Genomic DNA, 6,106 nt, shown 5'->3' with positions numbered 1-6,106 from the left:
CTTCGAGACCTTGGATTCCATCAATCGGGGTGATAAAATCCATTTCGAGCCCTAACTTTTGGGTTCCCGAACCAAGAACTAGCAAAAGGCCTACACATTGAGTTAGGGCCGCAGCCCAGCCCCTTAAGCGTCGTGGCGCACCCCAAAATAGAGGCATACTGCCTCCCTGCTGGGAGACACGGGCTGCGGCATGCCCTGCCTAGGGCCACGACGCGCCTCAAGAACAGAGGCCTCCCCAGGCCTTCGCGCACACACGGGCCGTGACTCAAACCCCTAAACCCAGAAAACCTCCATTTTTCTTGCGTTATCCTCAAGCCTAAACCTCAATTCCCACATTCAAACATCAATTAAACCCATAATTAAGCTTGGATTACTCATCTACACATCCTAGGCATCACATCCACCTAAGAATGGCTCCCTAATCTGTAACGACCCAAATTTCCTAATAAGGTTTAGGATCTTGATTAGGAGGTCGGGAGAGCCATAATTGATTTATTGTGTCATTATATGATTATATGCATGATTATGTGGATCAAATTATTATATGATGATAAATGCATGCATAGGGGTATATATTTTTTTTATGAGGGCATTTTGGTAATTTGGCCCGTTGAGGGTGTAATTGTATATTTGTATGCATATTGGTAAGAAATTGTCGAGACCACATTATTATGTGGATATATTTGTGGTTTGAGACTTAAGGTGATCCTCGTGAGCGATTTAACGAAAAAGTCACAGTGGGGATTTATACCCGGCTCGGGGGAGACTGGGGGTATTTTTGGGAATCTAGGAAATATATTGGAGACTATTTGATACTGAGGAAAATAATTGGTGATTAGTTGGGTGTCAGGATGTAGGGCATAATTATTAGGGACATTCAAGGAATTAGCGGGAATTGGGAGTAATGACTAAAATGCCCTTAGGATGATTTTATATTTAGGTTTAAAATGGGAGGGAAAAATAGTCATTTTGCTGGTTAAGAAGTGATAAGGATGTTTTCTGCTTTATGGCTTTAGTGGAAGCTGTAGAAAGTCTTAGAAATTAAAGGAAAGAAAAGAGAAGGAAAGAAAGAAGGAAAAACAGGGTATATGGTATATCTCTTTCTCTCTCTCAGTTGGGTCTTCTCTTCACCATTTCTAGAGGAATTTGAAGTTGTAAATTCTCAGGGAGTCACAACTAAGCTTTGGAACCTCGATCCTTGAAGAAGTTGTAGAGGGTTAGCTGGGATTAACCATCAAATTAAGGTAAGGCTTAAAGAGTTTAGTCTGAGTTGTGCTTGAATTGAGTTTTGGATGGGAATTCCAGGGAATCAAGCTTGAAGAATTGAGGAGCTAAAGGCTCGAAGGATACTAAGGGTAACCCAAGGTCGAATTCCCCACTTGAGGTAAGAAATTATGAGCTTGAACACTTGAATTTGTGGGCTGTTCTAGTTTTCTGGTTGAGTTCTTAAGTCTTGGAGACAAATCTTGTTTTCTTTGTTTAAAGGTGCATGTGGCTAAGTTTTGGGTTGTTGGGCCCTTTGGGGTGAGGTATAGTGATTGGTAGGATTGCTTTGAAGTATAGTTGAGGTTTGGAAGGGTTCCAAAGGGTTTTGGTTCGAGGAAAAATTAAGGAAGAAAAACAGGGAATTGTAGGTCTGTGACTAGTGCTGTAGCGCTAGCCTTTGGGCACTACAATGCTAGACTTGGGTGCTTGGGGCATTTTGGCTTTGGTTGTAGCGCCATAGCGCCCACTTTAGGGTGCTGTAGCGCTACCCTATTTCTAGAAAAGGGATTTTGGGGTTATTTCTTAGGGTTTTTGCCCAGGGGCTCGGGGTTTGATTCCACCACTCCGTTTGGTGGAACTAGGGCTTCCTGAGGGCTCGGGATTGGTCTTGAGGCTAGGTTTTGGAATTGAAGTTTGGTGATGATTCTAATTTGTGGCTGTGACTAAGCGTACGCTAGGGCTCAGACATGATCATGCTTGAAGGTCAATTTCGCTAGTTAAAGCTATCAGAATCTAAGGTAAGAAAACTGCACCCGATTATGTGGTTAGGTTGGGACTAAGTGTTCCCTATGTTTGTATGCTTTGTTATGTGATTGTGATGAACCATGTGAATATGATGGGACTAAGAGCTCCCTATATCTGTATATGATGTCATGAGATGGTATTATGCCATGGGGACATATGATAAACGGTCTAAGAGTGCCGAAATCAATATTTGCGCACAGGGCGCGGCTCAGCCACTAGTAGCTGAGGACAGCTTATTAATCGCTGGGCTCAGTTAAGCTGGCCAGAGTCAGTGGGTATAACACTGGTGGCCGCCTAAGTGAGTCGAAGATAGTGGGTTAAGCAGGGGGTGCGGCCTAAGGGCACCGACCCTGAATATTGTGTAATGGTTGTGATAGATTGTTGAATGTGAATGTGATTGTTGTCGTTAATTTGATGAATATGAAATGTTGATTATCTAGATGACAAATTGTAATTTGTCGATTGTTATCACTAAATAGGCAAATGTTATGAATTGCTGAATTCTTAGTTACGTTTAATGGAATATCTGGTTATTTATATTGATCTTGCTATGATATCATGTTTTCTTGCTGGGCCTCGGTTCACGGGTGCTACATGGTGCAGGTAAAGGCAAGAATGTGTTGGATCAACCATGAGTTGGAGAGCTTTGGGGGCGAGGTGTACATTGTCAGCTGCTTGGCCGCCATGGTCGAGGGTTTGTACAGGGACGGAAACCTAAAATGTGTATTTTGCCATTAGAATGGCTTGGGTTATTTATAACTTCTGGAATTTTTGTAAATATGTCATCCAAACCCTGTTTTGAGATTCCATGTATTAAACTTTCATTTTTAACGAAAATAACTTGTTTATGACCAAAATCTTTTACTCCTAATTCGTTGGTGATGTTAGGTTCACATTTTGTTTAAATGACTTGATTAGCAAGTCTTGCACTATTATAAACACACAGTGTAACCGTCTTGGATACCCAGGACGTTACATAATCCTTATCCATACCATAAATCATATTCAAACATAGCTAATCAAGCCAAACCTTAAACAAGCTTGAGTTCTCAAGAAAACCAGCATAATTCAACAGTTTAATTCAATTTAAAAGCTTACCTCTACACTTAGGTCAGTTCATGAACTGGTTCCCTGAGCTTAAAGCTTCCCAATCCTCAAAAAAGCTCAGTCAAAATCTTCCAACTAGTCCAAAGCTTTGAAACACCAAGAAAAGAAAGGAGAACTGAAGGAGAGAGAGTCTAGAGAGTTTTTATGCTTTATCTTCTTCTAAATTCCAGCAATTTCCTAAGCTTCTAAGTGTATATCCCATTTTCTAAAAAGACCAATCTGCCCCCAAGCTTATCTTAAATCCTCAAGTAACCCTAAGAGCAATCTAGTCATTTACCCACTCCCGTTAAGTCCCCGAGTATTCCTATAAGTCCCCATTCAATCCCAACATAACCAAATGATTTCCAAACTACTACCCGTTACCCGATAATTCTCTAACACATATTATATCCCCAAAGTACCCCCAGGTTTTTCCCGAGCCGAGCATTTGACCCTGTTGTGACATTCTAACTAAACTGCCCCCTAGGACTGTCTCAGATCGCGCATCACAAATATATCACCACCCGCACGTGGTAAAGATCACAATAATCACAAGTATTGCATTTATGCCCTCAACGGGCTAAAATTACAACTATGCCCCTAGTAGCCATATGGGGCCTACATGCATAATTAATTCACATAAACATGCATTTCTGATCACATAATCATCTAATTCACACATTAATGTAATTAAATCAATTATTTCCCTCTCGACACTCTAATCAAGGTCCTAAACCTTATTAGCAAATTTAGGATGCTACAGCAAGGCTCGTTAAGAGAGATTATAGTTACATGTTAGGCACGAAATTATTATTAGCAGGGTAAGAAGGTAAAAGTTCTTAGTTATGTTTTAGTTAATTGGGTGCTCCTGAGATTATCATATACCATAGCGTTGGCAAATAAGAATGTCTCAACCGTGGATGTTTTGAGAATATGACATTACCGTAATTACTAAATTTAATGACATGCCTTAGTGAAAGGATGTAGTTGGACCCTAGTGGTGGGCATAATTTGAACTTGGTTCTGTGATAGAGAGACAATCTAGAGATGATGCTGATTAGTAACTAATAAGAGAAAACACTGACTTATCGTGAAAGTACTTTATTGTCTAAGTCAATGTTGGCAGACTATGGACTTTAATAGTTGTCCTTTCATATTGTGATTATGATTGTATTCCATCATCCATTGCTTGTTGCAATTTGTTGTGTTTGCATTCGTGCATTCATGAGATTTGCTTACTGGGCGTTAGCTTATTATTTTGTTGTTTCCCCCTTTTCAAATGTGGCTTGATATTGGACATCTTGTGGGCTCTAAACTCAGTAGCAAAGACTTTTATGAATACGATTTTTCAGAAGTCCAGTATTATTGTATATGATTAGTTTAATTCGACTTTGTAAATAACCAAGTGTTATTAAAGTTCAAAAAATTTAAAATTTTCACATTTTTATAGAGTTTGAGTTATTGTTTTAGTGTTAGATGCCTGACATATTTGTAAGATTTGTACTATGAGTGTGCGACAGATGTACCCAACGTAGTGGTTGTTACATCTCCTCACCTTGGTTTTCAGCTTTGAGTTTCCTCAAGGTATGCAAGCGACGGGTGGTGCGTTGAAAGCAGAAAACATCGAATGCCTCATCAACCTCATCCTCCAGCTCATTTTGGGCTCGGGAGTGTTCCCCTCAGGCTCCCGAGCGGTGGGGAATGCCACCAGATTGAAGGCCTCCTCCTCGGCACTCATCAGTGGTAACTACCGAGAGTTCTTGGAAGCCTTATTGATGTCCTCCTCCGGGGGCCCAAGGCCTGGTGCATCAAAGTCAAGAGGCTCTTTGACCACAACAGTAGGGAAGGTGCGCCTCTGCCTTTGATGTGGGTTGAATATCCCCGTCATGTTGAGACAGTACACCCTCTGCTCGGTGCCTATGAGTCCTGCCTCTTTCATCTGAGCAGTAGTTGCCAACAACAGAATATCCCTCTCTTCATGAGAGAGGGCATGGATCGTTTGAGTCCTAACCAAGTACTCATCCTTCTAGATAGGCCTTGAACATTGACCTATGAAAGAGGAAATTGCAGAGTAAGATAAGGAAAGGCCAATGCCACGAAGAAAAAGAGAGTAGGGAGGTATGAATGCTTACCAACTCTATTGAAGGCGGAACAGAGTCGGTGGTTGTTGCGGGTGTCGAAGTGCATTGTAAAGAAAAACTTGTTTTTGGATTCTCATTGTTTGTTCTCATTGTGATGAAGGGCTTGGTAGGAAGATGCCCATTTGGTTAACTGGTAGAAGCAATCTTCCTCCCAATCTCCCTTGTTGGGGGTTGCTTTCATTTGGAAATGGTAGTGGAGCTCTTCTGGGCTCGAGAGGACTCAGGTTTTCTCCCTGTATAAAACATAGAATGTCGCCAGTAGTTGGTAGGCATTAAGAATAAGCTGGAAGGGCAAGATCTGCATCCACACCAGAAAGTCGATGAAGTGCTGGTGGAGTGCAAGGGTCATCCCTGCTTCCAAGTGGACCTAGCTCCATGCCAAGAGCACATTATAAGCATGAAAGGCCCTCTCTGACCTGTCAGCGATCCTGTTGAAGAAGTGGTTGGAAGAGATCCCATAGTGCTCCTCGATGGCCCCAAGCACGTCTACAGAAGTCAACTTGGAGACTATGTTTTCTAATTCAAAGTGAGTTGCTCGAGGTGGAGAGTTTTAGGGGTCTAGCACAGGTCCTATGGGGGGTAGAACGACCAAGGGCCATGCTTGGGGTGGTGGAACTTAAGCCATTGGGCAGGAGGTGCCACGGTAACCCTGGTTGAAGAGGAAGAAGTTGGGAATATTGCCCGTAAAGCAATTGTAGTTGACAAATGTTTTATATGAAATAAATAATTGAATTGAATTATTATATATATATATATATATTAATATAGACATTGTCCGATATTATATGATAATATTAAGTGAATATCATAAACTTCCAAAGTTTATCTATGTGGTCTTAATTTCATATTGGTATGGGAGGGTCGAGATT

Source organism: Humulus lupulus, chromosome 7, assembly GCF_963169125.1.
Source record: "Humulus lupulus chromosome 7, drHumLupu1.1, whole genome shotgun sequence".
In the NCBI taxonomy this organism is placed as follows: Eukaryota; Viridiplantae; Streptophyta; class Magnoliopsida; order Rosales; family Cannabaceae; genus Humulus; species Humulus lupulus.
Note: the sequence above shows the minus strand (reverse complement) of the source record.